The sequence below is a fragment of the Bos grunniens genome, chromosome 6, assembly GCF_055505025.1.
Source record: "Bos grunniens cultivar Pamir isolate PY7600 chromosome 6, Bosgru_T2T1.0, whole genome shotgun sequence".
Classification (NCBI taxonomy): domain Eukaryota; kingdom Metazoa; phylum Chordata; class Mammalia; order Artiodactyla; family Bovidae; genus Bos; species Bos grunniens.
Window position 1 is genome coordinate 78,564,449 of NC_141170.1, and position 19,982 is coordinate 78,584,430.

The 19,982-nt window shown below is 38.7% G+C and overlaps 1 protein-coding gene and 1 pseudogene across 3 annotated transcripts in view; one reads left to right on the forward strand and one right to left on the reverse strand.

Annotated features, from left to right (window-relative positions):
- The window catches only part of SLIT2 (slit guidance ligand 2), a 405,363-nt gene that overhangs the window by 253,883 nt on the left and 131,498 nt on the right, over positions 1–19,982 (reverse strand). The gene's annotated exons all lie outside the window — the stretch shown is intronic.
- On the forward strand, positions 11,009–11,891 carry LOC147370911 (nucleophosmin pseudogene; annotated as a pseudogene).

A 19,982-nucleotide genomic window follows, 5' to 3' on the forward strand; every position in this document is an offset into this window, starting at 1 on the left:
TGCTGAATCCTGGCTTGGAGAATTTTGAACATTATTTTGCTAGTGTCTTTTGTCTAAGGCACCTCCTCAGACAGTCATTTTGCTTTTTGCATTTCTTTTTCGTGGGGATGGTCATCATTGCCTCCTATACAATATCAGGAACCTCTATCCATAGTTCTTCAGGCACTCTGTCTATCAGATCTAATCTCTTGCATCTATTTGTCACTTCTACTGTATAATCATAAGGGATTTGATTTAGGTCATACTTGAATGGTCTAGTGGTTTTCCCTACTTTCTCCAATTTAAGTCTGAATTTGACAATAAGGAGTTCATGATCTGAGCCACAGTCAGCTCCCAGTCTTGTTTTTGCTGACTGTATAGAGCTTCTCCATCTTGGGCTGCAAAGATTATAATCAATCGGATTTTGGTGTTGACCATCTGGTAATGTCCATGTGTAGTATTCTCTTGTGTTGTAGGAAGAGGGTGTTTGCTATGACCAGTGCATTCTCTTGGCAAAACTCTGTTAGCCTTTGACTGGCTTCATTTTGTACTTGTTAGTACAAAACAAAACTAACACAGCACTGTAAATCAACTACACTCCAATAAAGAATTATAGAAAAATGAGAGCAAGAACCAAAACTATAACAAAAGCCCACCACGTACTTTGTGTGTTCACCTACATGGGCTTCAATATGTGGAACATGCTACCTTTCAATACCTCCAATTAGAACCAATACTTAAAACTGTCTGCATACAAGAGAGGTCATGATGTATCATCCACAGTCTGATATCTCTCTGTTATTTTGGCCCTGTTGGTGATAAATCTCAGATTATTCTCTTAAAAATTTATATATTGACATTTTCAGATTATGCCTGGTATCATTCTATCCCAATATTTGTTAAGGAGAGATATGATTGTATGATACACAGAAATAGTTCTCAATAATTCGTGTCAGAGAACCCAAGAGCAGATTTTTTATTTTGTTTAAAAATGGATAAATGAGGTTCACATATCATACCTTTAATTTCTTCTATTGCAGGCTCATCATTATCCCTATTTCAGTAAGTTTAATTCAGTTTGTAAAACCTAAAACGTTGCTGAGTGAAGAAATACTTTCTGAGTAATTTTCGTTTGGAATCTTTTGTAAAGATATGCATTTTTTTAACACCAACATAAACTTTTATCAAAGAAACAGGTTTAGTATAAATGATATTTACATCTCAGAGGAAGCCATAGACCTTATATTACTGAGTTTAGTAAAGAGTAAAGCCTGTGAAAAACTAATTCCAACTGTTGTCAGTTTTCTTGTCTTCTTTTATTTGGCTAATTTCAATTGACTCTGTATGGGAAAACCAGAAAACTCAGCTTACCATAATTATATTAAAAAACGGTCAATAAGCTTTCAGTAAATTATTGCCAAATTATTCTCCTGTGAATCAACTGTGTGAGTTTTTATACATTTACACATGCATCGTATATATTATGGTATTTATTTGGAGGGAGGTCAAAGGACTCTCTGATTAATTCTTTTTTTTTTTTTCCTGGGCTTTGGCCAGAACTGAAATTAAATGAAGCATAGTTTCTAAATAAGTAAGATTTTTACTAAATTTGAGAAGATACATTATCCAATTGTGACCAAAGAAACCAAAAAGGACACACAAATAGATATATAGTGTAAGTAGAACTTGCAGAAGGAAGACAAAGAAACTGCATGGTTTTATCTCTGCTAAAATGAAAACTGTGTTCATTTTGCTCCTTTATTCTACAAAAAGAACAATTATTTCACAAGCATGATGGGATGACATGAGTTACAGAAATGAAAATCAGAAATTCTAAATTTTAATTGGTAGTTCCTAAGTGCCTGGATTAAAACTCAACATTAAAAAGACTAAGATCATGGCATGGGTCCCATCACTTCATAGAAAATATTAATAGAAGGGGAAAAGTTGAAGCAGTGTCAGATTTTCTTTTCTTGGGCTCCAAAAGTCACTGCAGGTGGTGACTGCAGCCATGAAATTAAAAGACACCCACTCCTTGGAAGAAAAGCTATGACAAACCTAGATAGCATATTAAAAAGCAGAGATATCACTTTGCTGACAAACATGGTGCTGGAGAAGACTCTTGATAGTCCCTTGGACTGCAAGGAGTTCAAACTATTCAATCCTAAAGGAAATAAATCCTGAATATTCACTGGAAGGCTTGATGCTGAAGCTCCAATACTTGGGCCACCTGATGCAAAGAGCCAACCCATTACAAAAGATCCTGATGCTGGGAAAGATTGAAGGCAAAAAGAGAAGGAAGCGACAGATGATGAGATAGCTAGCATCACCAACTCAATAGACATGAGTCTGAGCAAACTCTGGGAGATAGTTAAGGACTGGAAAGCCTGGCGTGCTGCAGTCCATGGGGTCGCAGAGTCAGACACGACTTAGCAACTAAACAACAATAGCAAGTGCCTGGCATGTGCTGTTGGGCCTGCAAACATTTTTCCATTTAATGCCTCTTAAGACCCTGATTGGCTTCCCTGGTGGCTCAGAGGGTAAGGCATCTGACTGCAATGTGGGAGACCCAGGTTCGATCCCTGGGTTGGGAAGTTCCCCTGGAGAAGGAAATGGCAACCCACTCCAGTATTCTTGCCTGGAGAATCCCATGGACAGAGCAGCCTGATAGGCTACAGTCCACGGGGTCACAAAGAGTCGGACACGACTGAGCGACTTCACTTTACTTCAAGACTCTGATAGGTAAATGCAGCCATTATCTTGATTTCACATAGGAACAACTTGAGGCTAAGCAAGTTAAGGTCCAGATCTGAGTGCAAAGGCTGCATAACTAATTGCTCATTTTACTCCACTGCTTTCCTTTAATGTTTTCAGGTCCTATGACCTTGGCCAAGTTACATAACTTCTGCAAACCTCACTGATTTATTCATCTCTCCATTAATCCATTTATTAATTTCTTCACAAATTCTTTCAATAAATACTTACTGAGCACCTATTGAGAGCCATTCACCAGACAAAGAACTACAAAGACTCGTTTATAAAAAGAAAAGTTAAAAATGTCATAGGGGTCAGATGAAATTATATACTAAAGAGGTTTTATAGTCTAAAATGCTAGTCAGGCCACAGCTACTTCTGATAAAAACTGCCATGGATATATTGCCATCATTGTCCTGGTACCATATGATTTTCATCATACCCATCCAAGCCAGAGCTTACTGTTGTCCTCAAAACAGCTCCTTATCCTGGGCAGTGAACTAATCTGATACAACAAATCTTCTCAGTGGGTACCCATCATCTTGGAGAATGACTCATCAGTCAAATCAAGTGAGTGAGTCATTCCTATCTCAGCAAGTTGGAATGTGGGATACCCAAAATGAGATTCTCAGAAAGTAGAAGCAACAGAAGCAGACAGGCTAGCAGAATGGGTGTAAAGACTTGGGAAATTACACGGCATTCTAGAGAACATTCCAATTTTTGATGATGTCTATTTATACCCATGACTTTTCTTGCTTTCATGGTCAGAATATATCTCAGACCTTAAGATCTTTCAGGAAACACAGTACAAGATTCTAACTTCTTTAAAACTGTAAAGCATATACATATGAAATTTGTTACCACCATTAAAATTACTAACAAGTGCCACAGTTTGGGTCAAGTTCATTAAATAATGGAAGATTTAAACTTTTGGCTAGGATTTACTGATCTCCTTATGTGGCTATGTTGCAGCATTATGTTTCAGTGGCTGCTTTCTATTAATAATATTGAGCTTTTGGGGGTTATTTTCATCCATTTATCAGCCCACAACTCTGAATCAATTACTGAAATCCTTGGTGACACTTTTTGTCAGTATAATTGTTAAGAGTTATCTAAAGATAGTCTTTTTTCCCCCTTTATTTATTTACTTTACAATATTGCATTGGTTAGAGTCTTATATCTTATTTTTAGTCAGCTTTGTATTAGTATAATTTATGAGAAATAAAATTTATTTTAAATATACAAAGAGTTTTAACAAATGTTGTCATCCTGTTGCCAATATACCTATCATAATGCAGAATTATTCCACTGTCCCCAAAAGTTCCCTCATGACCCTGGCTGTCAATTTCTCTCTGGGTCTTGACCACTGGCAACTACTGATATATTTACTTTAATTTTGCTTCTCCTAGAATATCATATAAAGAATATTGCAGCGTGGAGTCCTTTATGTCTAGCTGCTCTCACTTGGCATGAGGTTTCTGAGAGTTGTTATAAGTACCAATAGCTCAGTACTTTTTATTGCTGAGAAGTAGAATTCCATTGTCTATAGATACCACTACATTTGTTAAATCACAGTAATAGCTGATAAACAATGAGTTCTTTTCTACTGTTTGACTATTATTTTAACAGCTACACTGAATATTTGCATATAAATTTGTGTGTGGACAAAAATTCCATTTCTCTTGGGAAAAAACATGAGACGAGTAAGCAATTTGCATATTGCAACCTTGACAAGTCCAATTATTAGTCTGAATGCATTTTTTGATGATTCCTCAAGATTTTCTACCAAAAAAAGAAAAACAATAATGTTAGAGAGTTCGCTTCTTCCTTACGAAGATGTATAATTTTTCCTTAGACTTACCGGTTTGGCTAGGATATTCTATACAATGTCAAATAGGAGTGGTCAGAGTGGACATACTTGGTTTGCTCTTGAACTTAGAGGAAGAGCAGTTTACTATATTGGAGAATGATAACTGTAAGGTTTTTCAAGGATGCCTTTTATAAGTTTGCAGAAATTCCCCTCTATTTGTAGCTTGCCAAGAGTTTCTACCATGAGTGAGTTCTAAATGTTAAATATTTTCCCTTTTTAAAAAATCTGCTAATATGTCAAACTGCAATGATTGATTTTTCGAAATTTAAAGCAACCTTGCATTCCTGGGATAAAACCGAGTTGGTCATGATGTATTACGTTTTTTACTTATTGCTATGGTGATTACAATTTTTGAAAAGGGATATTGCATATATGTTCATGAGGGATACTGGATTACCGTTTTTTTTAATGGAGCTGTCTGATTTTATTATCCCATGTTTTGGGAAGTAGTCTATCTTTCTCCATTTTCTGAAAAGGTCTATGTAGACCTGACATTATTTCTTCGATAAAGGTTGGTAGAATTTGCCAGTGAAGACATCTGGCTTTGGAGATTTTGTTTGTTTTTTGTTTGGTGGAGAGCATTTCTTTTTTAAATAGATGTTAATTTTTAGAACAGGTCTCAGTTCACAGCAAAACTGGACAGAAAAATACAGAGATTTCCCACATCCTCCTTGCCTCACACATACAAGCACAGCCTTCAGTGTTACCTCATTCTATAAAACTTTAAAAATATTGACAATCACATACTGATTTCATTTGTCTGACACATTGTTTCCCTTTGCTCTCAATCTGAGGTTCACCTCAAGGGCCTTAGCAGCCATGGATCGGTTTCAGCTCCCAATTCATTTATTCCCTGATGTAGAATGTGGATATATGACTACTGTCCTCAAAGGGGAGAAATGGTATCTATGGACATTGAAGCAATCAAGCTTACATGCACCCCTACGTCCTGTCAACAACATGCTGGAAATCTGGTGCCTTCTTGGACGTGAAACCCTCAGGAGTGAGGGACTCACAACCTCACAAGTAGTTATTACATTTAAAGCATTCCTACTCTTAAACCATTCATTTGTGGGAGGATATATAAGTTCACAGAGGCTGAAGAAGGAGTTGATTAGACAGTTACGTGCAATCAACACCAAAATCCAGGTAATCTGATCTCAAATAGCGTCAGAGTTCTTTATTTGTGGTCCTCAATAAGCTCTGGGCTTCACTGGTGGCTCCGATGTAAAGGATCTGCCTGCAATGCAGGATACCAGAGTTCAATCCCTGGGTTGGGAAGATCCCCTGGAGACAGAAATGGCAACCCATTCCAGTATTTTTGCCTGGAGAATCCCATGGACAGAGGAACCTGGCAGGCTACAGTCCATGGGGTCACAAAGAGTCAGGCACATCTGAGCAACTAGCACACACATACTTAGCTCAAAGAGTCTATAGGGATCCTGAGATCTTAAAGTTGGAAATAGTGGGATAGAATATGAAAAATGAAACATCTGACCTTTTAATCCTTGCCACTGTCATATTTCTTCCTCAGAAATGTACAAAGTCTAAAATACAACTCTAAAATTAGACCCTTTTCAGGGTTAATATGCAGATGTAACTGTAATGACTAGGTCATTAAAAAGATGAAAAATAAACTGAATAATCATAGTAAAATATTCTTAAAATATAAATATTTTTCAGGCCTCTATTTATATGCCAGGAAAAAGGAAATCAACAAAGCTGTATGTGTTCACCGTCATAGAATCTGCATTTTGAGTTGTTCACTAGTCTTTTGGACAGTCTCTCACATGCAGGGAGAGACTGCAGAACTTGAAGAACACAACTCTGATGCCACTTTTGCTCTAAGAATTATACAATGCATGTGTGTTCTACTATTAATCTACCTAAAATCTGAATGGGAAAAACATGATGAGCAACAAAAAAGTGCTAGCTCCTCAAGCTAAAATGCTTAGAAATTACAACTAATTGTTTAATACCACTTATATACATACACAGTAGCCCTGTAACAACTGTTTCACCATGTTTTATCACTCCATTTTTTCTAATCAGACCATCAGTGATGATGTAAGCAGGGAAAAAAGCAATAAAAAAAGGCTAAATCTCAAATTTGACAACACCATATTGATGTTGGAAATGTTAACAGATTTCAGTTCTGTGGCTTATTGACACAGAATTTTTAGATTTGGCAGAAAAGTGATTGATGTACTGAGTGAACATAAACCCCGAGTTTATACTGTCACAGCTAAGAAACCATAAATCTTTCCAAGGTATTAATGTACAAAAATTCAGTAACAATTGAAGCTATGTTTCCTGTTTACTGTCTCTAGAAGAAACAGGAAAATAAGGAATGAAGCTGCAAAGGATAGGGTAAGGGGGAGAAAGGGAAAGAAAGGGGAGAGAGGAGACAGGAGGAAGGAAAGTGAAGAATGAAACAGTGAAAGGGAGGACAGGAAAGGAACCACAGGAATGGGAAAGGAGATCTCAGTTAGCAAAAGATGCCATTTACCACCTGGAGGGGCAGCAGGAAATGACTCTTAGGTAATAAACAGGATTGACATGCTTAGGAAGAGGCTATTTCAGTGCTGAAGAACAGAGAAATGGCAACCTAAATCAAAAGTCCAAATACAAAAAGTAGTTGGGGTGAAATTGAAAGCAATAGATTAAAGCATCATTTTATCCATTTCTTCTGTAAGCAATCTTTCTCTTCCCACAAATAAGTGAGTTGGGAAAGTAAATGTTGCTGAAGGCAACTGAGTACCTATGAGACATAAGTGAAGTATGTGCCACTGACATTCCCTTACCCCCAAGAGGCTTAGGGGCCAGAAGGGTACCACTGAGGTTACAAAGGTGGTAACAAAGGCCTCCTTAGCCAACTTTCCTGTCCCTCTCCTCTCCTCCTCTCCAAGTGAGATTGTTGGAACTGTTGATCTCTAAGTTCTATCATAGCCCAGAAAAATATAACTATGATTTTTAGTAAGAGGCAACTAAAAGTAGAAATGTATCTTCAATTTAAGAAGTGAAAAGATAAGCACATGATGGAAAAAATGGGCTTTGGCATTTTTCTCCTAAGTATCAAAAATATACCACAACAGACCTTTGCAGTTCTGGGCAACGATTGCTACCTGTCAAAGGGACAGCTACTTCCATTCAAATTTCCTCCTTATTCTCACCTATCTTGTCTAAACATTTAACTTTTATACAACAGAAAATGAGCATCTTTTTAAAAAAATTGAGCACTGTTATGCATTCATTTGGAGAAGGACTTCTTGCCCGGAAAACCCATGGGCAGAGGAGCCTGGTGGGTTATAGTCCATGGGGTTGCAAACAGTCGGAAGTGACTGAGCACGCACACATGTGCATTCAATTATGCTCCACTCCAATTCATTTGTTGAAGTCTTATCCTCGGTACTTCAGAGTATGACTTTATTGGGAAATAAGGTTGCCATAGATGTAACTAGTTAAGATGAGGTCACTAGGTTGGGCCCTAATCCAGCTTCCCTGGTAGCTCAGCCGGTAAAGAATCCACCTGCTAGGCGGGAGGCCTGGATTCAGTTCCTGGGTTGGGAAGATTCCCTGGAGAAGGGAATGGCTCCCCACTCCTGTATTCTAGCCTGGAGAATCCCATGGACTGTATAGTCCACAGGGTTGCAAAGAATCGGACACAACTAAGCGATTTTTACTTCACTAATCCAATATGATTAGCATCCTTGTAAAACGAGGAAATTTAGACACAGAGACATGCATCTAGGGAAGATAATACACGAAGAGATTCAGGGAGAAGACTGACCATCTATAAGGCAAGGAGAGAGGCCAGGAACAGATCCTTCTCTCACAGTCCCCAGGAAGAACCAACCTTGCAGGCACATTTCTTTCGGACTTCTGTTCTCCAGAGCTGTGAAGTAATAAATCCCATTGTTTAATCCACCCAGTTTGTGTTATTCTGACACTCACCCCTAACAAACCAATAGAAGTACTCTCAAAGTACTTTCCCCTAAGCATCCTGCCTATATCAATACATATAATCTCACTGTACCTTCATAAGGTAGGTATTAGTCTAAAGCCCACTTTTACACAAATGGGGAAGCTGAGACACACAAAAGTGATGCTAAATTTCATGTTTCATAAGTGTCAGAGCCAGGATCCCAACACAGTCAGTTTACCTCAGAGTCCATGAGCTTAGTCACCATACCTACAGCCTCTCATAGAGAACAACCCCTAAGAGACAAACTCTGCTAGGTTTTGCTAATACTTCTTCTAGATGCTGCTCACTGTTCACCCTGCTGAAAACCTTCCTGCCTCAGATGGCTCCAGCCAACCACTCCATATCTCATTACCGTTCCTGGAATGGGCTGTGCATCTCCTATGTGTACTCCAGAGAAGCACTTACTATATGGTATTATAACTGCTATTCATTGCTTGTTTCTCCCAGTAGATTTGGAGTCCTTGGAGCAACTGAATAGGGTCATTCATGGTCATTTATATATCTGTATAAAAAATGTCATTTTATATATTGGTTTACTTTTAAATCTTAGGAGTAAACCTAGCACATCAAAAGAATTCAATACATATTTGTCAAATGAGTAGATAACTGCTAAAGGAAGTTCTAAGGAATTCTGTTGGAGTTGACTTGAGGAGCTATACACACATACATATACCCACGTATATTACATACACACATAAAAGCAATGGGCCTTTCCCAGTGGCTCAGACAGTAAAGAGTCTGCCTGCAATGAGGGAGACCCAGGTTCGATCCCTGGGTTGGGAAGATCCCCTGGAGAAGTAAATGACAAGAAGGAAATGAAACTCCAGTATTGCTGCCTGGAAAATCCCATGGACGGAGGAACATCACCAGGGTTGCAAAAGAGTCAGATACAACTAAGTGACTAACACATATTAGCTATATGAAAAGACAGACAAGATTTTAGAATGAATGACACCAATGACACATTAATAACCATTAATACTGGTTATTATTAAACTTAGATTTGAAACAGAAAACACTTGACTTCCTTGAAAACTTTCTTTCAGAGAAATGGAATAGACTATTTATAAAACACTGCATACAATAGAAAGTTAGGCATTTCAAAATTGGGGTTCACATTACATATAATTATAAACTGAAATCCAGGAGAGCTGATCCAAGAGAAATCAACAACAGACTTAAAATCAGTGGCAAAAAGTGGTTTTCTTGAGTGTGATAATAAAAGCAGGATTAGTTGATGTTTTTCTTCCAGCAAGGAACATTTGGTTCTATCTTTCAGAAAGCTGCCAAACTAATTTTGATTATAAATTCCCTAGCAATTCTAAAATGCCATGGGAAGAGAGGTCAAAGACAGATGTGTTAGTTGAAAGAAGTGACTCAGGATTAGAAATGCTGCTTTGCATATAAATATAATGACATTTAGCATCCCGCACCTATTATTTACAAGGAACTGAAAATGGGAAAATAATATTTGTATATGTAAACATGCTCCCACAATAAATCCATATCTGGTGGTTTTTTTTAAAGGCAACTTGTAAGGTTTATAAAATAATATGTTTATCCCATTGTAGACACATTTTGAAAAATGGCATTTCAGAATAAAAGATATATAAGTTAAGAGATCTTTTCAAACTTTATATAGAGAAATACGACTCAACATCAATACGCTTGCTTCCAAGTTCAGTATTAAGATGCTTGAAGTTGTGAATGGCCTTAAGCATCTCCTTTTCTATGCTTTGTTTTATCTTACCCAGTATTTGTAGATGTGTAAAACTGGGAGAGTAGACATACCAGCAAGGATCATAAAAATCGAAAATAAATATTTTTCTCTAGTTTAAAAGTCAAAATTTAGCAGGATCCATCCAGCAGTCATGTACAGATGTGAGAGTTGGATCATAAAGAAGGCAGAGCAACAAACAATTGATGCTTTCAAATTGTGGTGCTGGAGAAGACTTTTGAAAGGCCACTGGACTTCAAAGAGATCAAATCAGTCAATCCTAAAAGAAATCAACCCTGAATACTCATTGGAAGGACTAATGCTGAAGCTCCAATACTTTGTCCATCTGATGTGAAGAGTCAAGTTATTGGACAAGACCCTGATGCTGGGAAAGACTGAAGGCAGAGAGAGAAGGGGATGACAGATGATGAGATGGTTTAGTCAGTGATTCAGATGGATATGAATCTGAGCAAACTCAGGGAGATAGGGGAGGACAGAGGAGCCTGTTGTACCACAGTCCATGCAGTCGCAAAGAGTCAGACATGACTTAGCGACCAAACAACACCATGCTATAGTTCAGAGAAAAATATAAAAATTAGCAAAGACTACCCTGGTATGACTCCATTCTACACAGCTGTTCTCTGAACAGTAGCTGCTTATCTCTGCGTGCTTTCTCTTCCACATAATTGCACACCACCTGCCCATGGAAGATTGGATAGACATGGACATGAGCGAGCCCCCAAGGCCCCACAACTATCTTTTTTGGTTGTGAACTAAAGGCTGACAAAGATTATCCCTTTAAGGTGGATAATGGTGAAAATGAGCTTCAGTCATCTTTAAGAATGATCAGTTTGGAGCTGCTTCAACAGACCAAGTACATGCTGTTGAAGCAAAGGCAATGAATCACGGAGGCAGTCCAATTAAAGCGGCACAAGCAACTCTGAAAACACCTATATAGCCAACAGTGTCCCTTAGGGGCTCTGAAGTAACACCACCCGTGGGCCTGTGGTTGAAGTACGGGTCAGGGCCTCTGTGTATCCGTGGACAGCACTTAGTAGCTGTGAAGGAAGATGCAGAGTCAGAAGACGAAGAGGAGGAGGATGTGAATCTGGAAATCATTTCACAAAATAAGCAAAACTTGCTGCTGAAGATGAAGATGGTGATGATGATGAAGGTGATGATGGTCCTGGTGATGAGTCAGCTGAAGGGAAAGTTCCAGTAAAGAAATCTACTTGAGATACTCTGGCCAGAAGTGCAAAAGAATCAAACCAGAATGGAAAAGACTCAAAATCATCAGTACCAAGATCAAAAGGTCAAGACTCATTAAAAAAAAAAAAACAAAACAGGAAAAGACTCCTAAAACATGGGAAGGACCTAGCTTTGTAGAAGACATTAAAGTAAAAATGCAAGCAAGTGTAGAAAAAGAGGGTATCCTTCTCAAAGTGGAGGCCAAGTTCATCAGTTATGTGAACAATTGTATCCGGGTGACTTATCAAGAGGCTATTTAGATCTACGGCAGTGCAGGAAGTCTATTTAAGAAAATAGTTTAAACTCTTTGTTAAAATCTTCCATCTTATTTCATTCCTGTAACAGGTGCTATCTGGCTGCCAATTTTACAATGCAGAGTGAGAACTTTCCCTACCATGTCTGATAAATGATGTTCAGGTTCCATTGCTAAGAATGTGTTGTCCAAAATGTTTTGTTTGTTTGTTTGTTTGTTTAGTTTTTGAAGATGGAACTCACCCTTTGCTTGGTTTTCTAAGTATGTATGGAATGTTACAATAAGACATAGTAGTAGTGGTGGTCAGACAAAAGGAAATGAAGGGGAGACAAAAATATATATGTGAAATAAACTCAGTTATTTTTTCAAAAATTGCTAAGATCATTCACACTTACAAATAGAACAATGTTAACTTTGGAAGTTAGAGAATCTAAAGAATGGTTGTATTAAACTGTATTTCATCCTTTACTCTTTGGGTTCCTTTTCCACTCTAATTTTTATGAATTTAATGAGGCCTAAAAGAATGCCCAGTAATCATTCTAAAACCACAAACTCTGAAAGCAGATAAACCCAGTTCTGAAGCCAAGTTCTGCCCTTTATGCACCATTTGACATCAAGCAAATTCCTCTTATATATATATATATAAATATATATTCCCCCATGTGGATAATGGGAATAAAAATCAACCCATCCCCAGAATTGGTTTGAAGACTAAATGAAATTAGGCTTCCAAGTGTCTGGCATAGTGGTGGTACAAATAAAGAATTCCCGTTAAATATTAGACATTAAAAGACTGTAAAAGTATGGCTTAAGAATAAGATAGCTGGAACTCTTTTAGCCCACTCAGAGGAACAGAGCGATGATTACAGTGATGGAGGACTGCAATTTCTCCTTTTGCTAAAAATGTATGACACAGAATATTTATTAATGAAACCTAAGTGGCTAGGTATGTTTTTCTGAGTTCTTCTTTTAATTTAAATAAGTAAATATACCATCGCCAGGCAAGTTAAGACACAGTATTTTTGTGAATCCATATATACAGAAAGCGGCCCCCAAACAACATTCATTGCCTATTCAGTGAATGAAAAATAATTTGTTACCCATCTCCTTTTGGTAAGATACAAGGCTGGGTACCAGTGAAAATCTCCTGGGGTTTTTGAACCTTGGGTAGGCATTAGGGCAACAAACAATGATGTGTGTCTGAGAGGGCATACAGTGCCCTGGGAGATGGTCCAGGGAAGGGGTGGGGGCATCTTACAGAGTCATTCTGGCAGCTCTTGAAGAAAAGATGAGAGAGGACAGCAGAGCAAACCTTATGACACCCCCATGTGGATGAAAAAAAGTGTTCCTTTCTCAATACAGTCACATAAACGTATATTCTGTTGAAAAATATGCTTTGCTCTTTTTCATACACAAATGTGTGTGTGAATGTTAATGGATGTGAGTGGGTGTGTGTGGCAGGTGATCTCTGAGTTTGTGGAAATGTGTACGTGTGTGCATTTGAATGTTTATGTCACTGACTGTGGGGTGTGCATGGCTGTGTGAGAGTGGGTACGTGTTTGTGCATGAATGGGAAGTTTCTCTGACCTCTGAATGGTGCCCCTTAGATGGGTGCCTTGTGCATTCTGCTGCTGCTGCTAAGTCACTTCAGTCGTGTCTGACTCTGTGCGACCCGATAGACGGCAGCCCATCAGGCTCCCCCGTCCCTGGGATTCTCTAGAGCCCGCAAAACTGTAAATGGCAGCTCCAAGAAAGAGGTGAGCCAACAAGAGGTTAGGAAGAACAAACTAGAAACTATGTCATCCCAAAAGAACTGAGACGGTCTTTGCTAGAGGTGGAGATTTGTTGAAAGAAAAGTAATATTATTTGAAAGGTATTTATGAAAGTGATGCCTAGCGAGTTGATCATTAAGAGGATGCTGAGGTGGCATCAAGTTTAGGATAGTAAATAAATAAATAAATACCATTTATCAATCATGTGCTTTCTCCAAATCTCCAAAATTTACCCATGGGAGCCTCCATGTTACAAGAAATGTAGAAAGTTCACTTGCTCAAGACTAGAACACTAATAAATGATGACACTGGTATTTGAATCTAGCTCAGTCCAATTCCAAAACAGATGCTTGTAGTCTGTCAGAGCTATTCATTGAGGTTGTGAATTCAGGAAATATAGGGTAGTTTGAGAGGAAAGAAAAGGAATTATCTTTTACTCCTGCTAAATTTGGGATCCCCCTGCAGGTCTAAATGAAATTGTCCAAGAAAGCTGAGGATTTCAATCTTGGAACCACTTAAAGTCTAGAATTAAAACTCCTGACTCAGCAAACCATATTGCTGGTCCCAGGCCCATACTCCACCATCTAAAAAACTTGTATCATGAATGCACAGAGGAGTATTATTTAGGAAAGCTGTACCCTCATAAGATGCTCATTCTTCCTGTGTATTTTACCTCATTTAACCAGACGCATTGAGGGATTCAGAAAGGACGAGAATTATTAGGCCAGAAATGCAAGAACAAAAAAGAATGTTTTAATTTTCAAAACAGAATTTTTGAGTTTACTCCAGCCAATCTTTGTGGAAAGACAAAGGAGTTTTCTACATTTAGAAAGCTCTCTGTCACAGATCAAGAATGAAACTTGGTCAATAGAGATCATCTAGTTTTAGTTGCAGATATGATGTGAGGCAGTGGTTCTCAAACTTTGGCAGACATCACAATCACCGGGAGGGCATGCTGAAACCCTGCTTCCAGGCCCCTACTCTAGATGTTCTGATTCAGTGATTGGGGTTAGGACTGGAGAATTTTCATTCCTAGCAATTTCTCTTATGATGTGGTATTGCTAGTACAGAGTACTCAGAATCATTCACATAAGACAAGCCTTCTTGTTCCTGGCCCCTGCCTATATAAAATAGAAAACCTTTCAAGGAAAGAAGAACAGAGATCTCGAAGGGATATAAAAGTGAAAGTGTTACTTGCTCAGTCATGTCCAACTCTTTGTGATCCCATGGACTAGAGGCTGCCAGGGTCCTCTATCCATGAGGTTCTCCAGGCAAGAATGCTGGAGTGGGTAGCTATTCCCTTCTCCAGGAGATCTTCCTGACTCAGGGATGGAACCCGAGTCTCCTGAGCTGCAGGCAGATTCTTTACCAGAAGGGACATAACTAGGCTGAAAACGATACACAAGTATCATAAAAGAAGATACCAAAGTTCTTCAGTCAGGAAAGCAGAAGTTTAACATAGTCACTTGCACTGTCCCAGGTATGAGTGACAGGGGCAAGCTGAGACTGGCCTGGTGCTTTACTTCTTTTAATATCCAGTGCGATGCAAAAGCAGTGAAGCAGGAGAGGGAGAGGGACAGGGAGGACTGTGCACAGACACACTTGACACAGCTATCTCATCTGGGATCGCTGTGCATGAAACCCAATCAATCCTGTGTGCCTGAAAAAGATGAAACACGTCAAGAAGAAGGGCAGGCAAAGAGTGGTCAATCCAAAGATTCTAGAGACTGGGGGTTAGCAAACACTTTCTTAAAAATAACAGTGAGATTCCTTAAAAAACTGGAAATAGAACTGCCTTATGATCCAGCAATCCCACTGCTGGGCATACACACTGAGGAAACCAGAAGGGAAAGAGACACGTGTACCCCAATGTTCATCGAAGCACTGTTTATAATAGCCAGGACGTGGAAGCAACCTAGATGTCCATGAGCAGATGAATGGATAAGAAAGCTGTGGTACATATACACAATGGAGTATTACTCAGCCATTAAAAAGAATACATTTGAATCAGTTCTAATGAGGTGGATGAAACTGGAGCCTATTATACAGAGTGAAGTAAGCCAGAAGGAAAAACATAAATACAGTATACTAACGCATATATATGGAATTTAGAAAGATGGTAACAATAACCTGGTGTACGAGACAGCAAAAGAGACACTGATGTATAGAACAGTCTTATGGACTCTGTGGGAGAGGGAGAGGGTGGGAAGATTTGGGAGAATGGCATTGAAACATGTAAAATATCATGTAAGAAACGAGTTGCCAGTCCAGGTTCGATGCACGATACTGGATGCTTGGGGCTAGTGCACTGGGACGACCCAGAGGGATGGTATGGGGAGGGAGGAGGGAGGAGGGTTCAGGATGGGGAACACATGTATACCTGTGGTGGATTCATTTTGATATTTGGCAAAACTAATACAATTATGTAAAGTTTAAAAATAAAATAAAATTAGAAAAAAAAAAAAACTCAACATTCAGAAAACTAAAAAAAAAAAAAAAAAAATAACAGTGAGACTTCCCTGGCAGTCCAGTGGTTAAGACTCCATGCTGCCAATGCAAGGAGTATGGATTCCATCCCACCAAAATTAAACAAATAAATGATAAAATAAAATTGAGTTTACACAGGCTTCAGCAATACGTGAACCGTGAACTTCCAGAGTTCAAGCTGGTTTTAGAAAAGGCAGAGGAACCAGAGATCAAATTGCCAACATCCGCTGGATCATAGAAAAAGCAAGAGAGTTCCAGAAAAATATCTATTTCTGTTTTAGTGACTATGCCAAAGCCTTTGACTGTGTGGATCACAATAAACTGTGGAAAATTCTGAAAGAGATGGGAATACCAGAACACCTGACCTGCCTCTTGAGAAATCTGTATGCAGGTCAGGAAGCAACAGTTAGAACTGGACATGGAACAACAGACTGGTTCCAACAGGAAAGGAGTATGTCAAGGCTGTATATTGTCACCCTGTTTATTTAACTTATATGCAGAGTACATCATGAGAAATGCTGGGCTGAAGGAAGCACAAGCTGGAATCATGATGGCCGGGAGAAATATAAATAACCTCAGATATGCAGATGACACCACCCTTATAGCAGAAAGTGAAGAAGAACTAAAGAGCTTCTTGATGAAAGTGAAAGAGGAGAGTGAAAAAGTTGGCTTAACGCTCAACATTCTGAAAACGAAGATCATGGCATCTAGTCCCATCACTTCATGGGAAATAGATGGGGAAACAGTAGAAACAGTGGCTGACTTTATTTTTCTGGGATCCAAAATCACTGCAGATGGTGATTGCAGCCATGAAATTAAAAGACGCTTACTCTTTGGAAGGAAAGTTATGACCAACCTAGGCAGCATATTCAAAAGCAGAGACATTACTTTGTCAACAAAGGTCCGTCTAGTCAAGGCTATGGTTTTCCCAGTGGTCATGTATGTATGTGAGAATTGGATTATAAAGAAGCTGAGCGCTGAAGAATTGATGCTTTTGAACTGTTGTGTTGGAGAAGACTCTTGAGAATCCCTTGGACTGCGAGGAGATCCAACCAGTCCATCCTAAAGGAGATCAGTCCTGGGTGTTCATTGGAAGGACTGATGCTGAAGCTGAAACTCCCATACTTTGGCCCCCTGATGCGAAGAGTTGATTCATTGGAAAAGACCCTGATGCTGGGAAAGTTTGAGGGCAGGAGGAGGAAGGGACGACAGAGGATGGGATGGTTGGATGGCATCACTGACTCAATGGATCTGAGTCTGGGTGGACTCCAGGAGTTGGTGATGGACAGGGAGGCCTGGCGTGCTGCGGTTCATGGGGTCGCAAAGAGTTGGACACAACCAAGTGACTGAACTGAACTGAACACTGGTTTATAACATTAAATATTTCAGGTGTACATTATATTTTCAACTTCTATATTCATAGTGTGCTCACCACCAAGGACAGGGAAGCCTAGCATGCTCCAGTTCATGGGGTTGAGAAGAGCTGGATACAACTTTGTGGCTGAACAACAACAAAAATTCCCCCATAGTGTGTTCACCACCAAAGGTTTAGTTTCCATCAGTCATCATATAGATGACCTCCTTTACCCATATCACCTTCCCCCAATCCTCTTTCCCCTTTGGTAACCTCTTTCCCCTTTAGTAACCATTAATTTTTTCTCTGTATCTGGGTGTTTGCTTTTGCTTTGTGTTTTCTGTTGTATTTCACACATGAGTAAAATCACACAGCATTTGTCTTTCTCATCTGAGTCATTTCACTTAAAATAATATCCACAAGCTCCATCTATGTTGTCACAAATGGCAGAATTTCGTCTTTTTTATGGCTAAGTAGTATGCCATTGTGTGTATATGTATCTATACATATAACACAGCTTCTTTGTTTCATATGTCGATGGACATTCAGGTGGTTTCCATATCTTGGCTATCGTAAATAATGATGGAATGAACATAGACACACAGGTGCCTACATTTTTTTGAATTAATGTTTTTGTATTTTTCAAAGAAATGCCCAGAAGTGGAATATCTGGATTATATGGTATTTCTATTTTTAATTTTTTTTAAGAACTGCAATACTATTGTCCATAATGGCTGCACCATAGGATATAACCAGCAGCAGTGTATAAGGATTTTCTTTTCTCCACATCTCTAACACTTGTTCTTATCTTTTGGACAACCATCATTATAAAGTTCATGAAGTGATATCTTATTGTGGTTTTGATTTTCACTTCTGTAATAATTTGTGATACTGAACATCTTCCCACGTGCTACACTGGCCATCTGTATATCCTTTTGGGAAAAATGTCTATTTAGGTCTCAAGCCAATTTTTCAATTAAGTTGTTTGTTTTGTCATAGTTGAGTTGTGCAAGTTCTTTATATTTTTTGTATATTAACCACTTTTTGGATATGAGTTGCAAGTATCTTCTCCCATTTGGTAGATTATCTTTTCATCTTGCCTTCCTTGGAAAGGCTTTATTTTTTTCTTAATATCTAAAAGATATCTTTACTGGGTAGTACTTTCTTGGCTGATATTTTTTATCATTCAATATTTTGATTATGTCATCCCATTCACTGTTGGCATGTTGAGTTTCTGCTGAAAAATATGCTCATAGCTTAATGGGGGCCCCTTTATAGGTTACTGTCTTTCTTTCCTGTTTGCCTTTAATATTCTTCCTCTGTCCCTGACTTTTGAAAATTTTAATATGTCTTAGAGGTTTTTTTGCACTGAGGTAACTAAGGGTCCTCTTAGCTTCATGAACTCGTATAATCCAGTTCCTACTCCAGGTCTGAGAAGTTCTCAGTAATTTCTTTAAATAAACTCTCTGCACCCTTCTCCCTCTCCATTATCTTTATGCTGCCTTTCCTAATGGAGTCAAATAGTTCTCATAAAATTTCCTCATTTAAAAGGAGCTCAGTTAGCTCTCCTCTTCTACCTAAATCATTGTCATATTTGTATCTTCGAGTTCACTAATGCTCTCTGCCATATCTGCTCTATTTAAAGTGTTTTCTAGGGCATTCTTCATCTCACTTATTGAATTCTTCAGCTCCAAATTTCTGTTTTGTTCTTTTTTCGATTTTCGATCTTCTTGGCAGAATATCCCTTCTGCTCACCAACTTTATTCTTGCACTCACTGAACTTCCTTTTTGAGTTTTCTTGTAGCTTGTAAAGTTTCTTCATAACAACTATTTTGAACTGTCCATCAGTTAGACAGCAACATAACATGACTTTTAAGTTTGGTTGTTGGAGAACTTTGATTATCACTTTGTAATACTGTGTTACTGTAATTTTTCATGATGCTTGAAGAGCTGTTCCTCTGCCAGCATACTTGAAGTAGCAAACATCTTTCTTATTCAGCTCTTTTTAAAAAAAGCTATACTTATACATCATGATCCTACTCAGTCGCTGAATCATGTCCGACTCTTAGGACCCTATGGACTGTTGCCCACCAGGCCCACTTGTCCATGGAATTTTCCAGACAAGAATACTAGGGTGGGTTGCCATTTCCTCCTATAAGAGGGCTTCCCTACTGAAAGATTGAACCTCCATCTCCTGCACTGGCAGGTGGATTCTTTACCAGTGAGCTACCTGCAAACTCATAGGTATACATATATCCCTTCTTTTTTGGATTTCCTTCCCATTTTTTACTTCAATTCTAACAATCCAATAGGTTGGGTATTATAAGTTTTCTTTTATCTTTCAGTAGGTGGTGCTATAGCACAAGTTTTTTGATTTCTCCTATCTGAGCAGCCTCTCATAGATTTGAGAACCAGCACTTTACACCCTCTAACACCTCTTCCAGACATGTTGCCAGTGCCCTCCGTGCTGCTGCTCATGCCTTCAGGGTCACTGATGCCTCGCTGTTGCCTACTGCCAGTGTCGTTGCCTCTGGCATTGCTGCTGGGTTTATTGTGCTTGCAC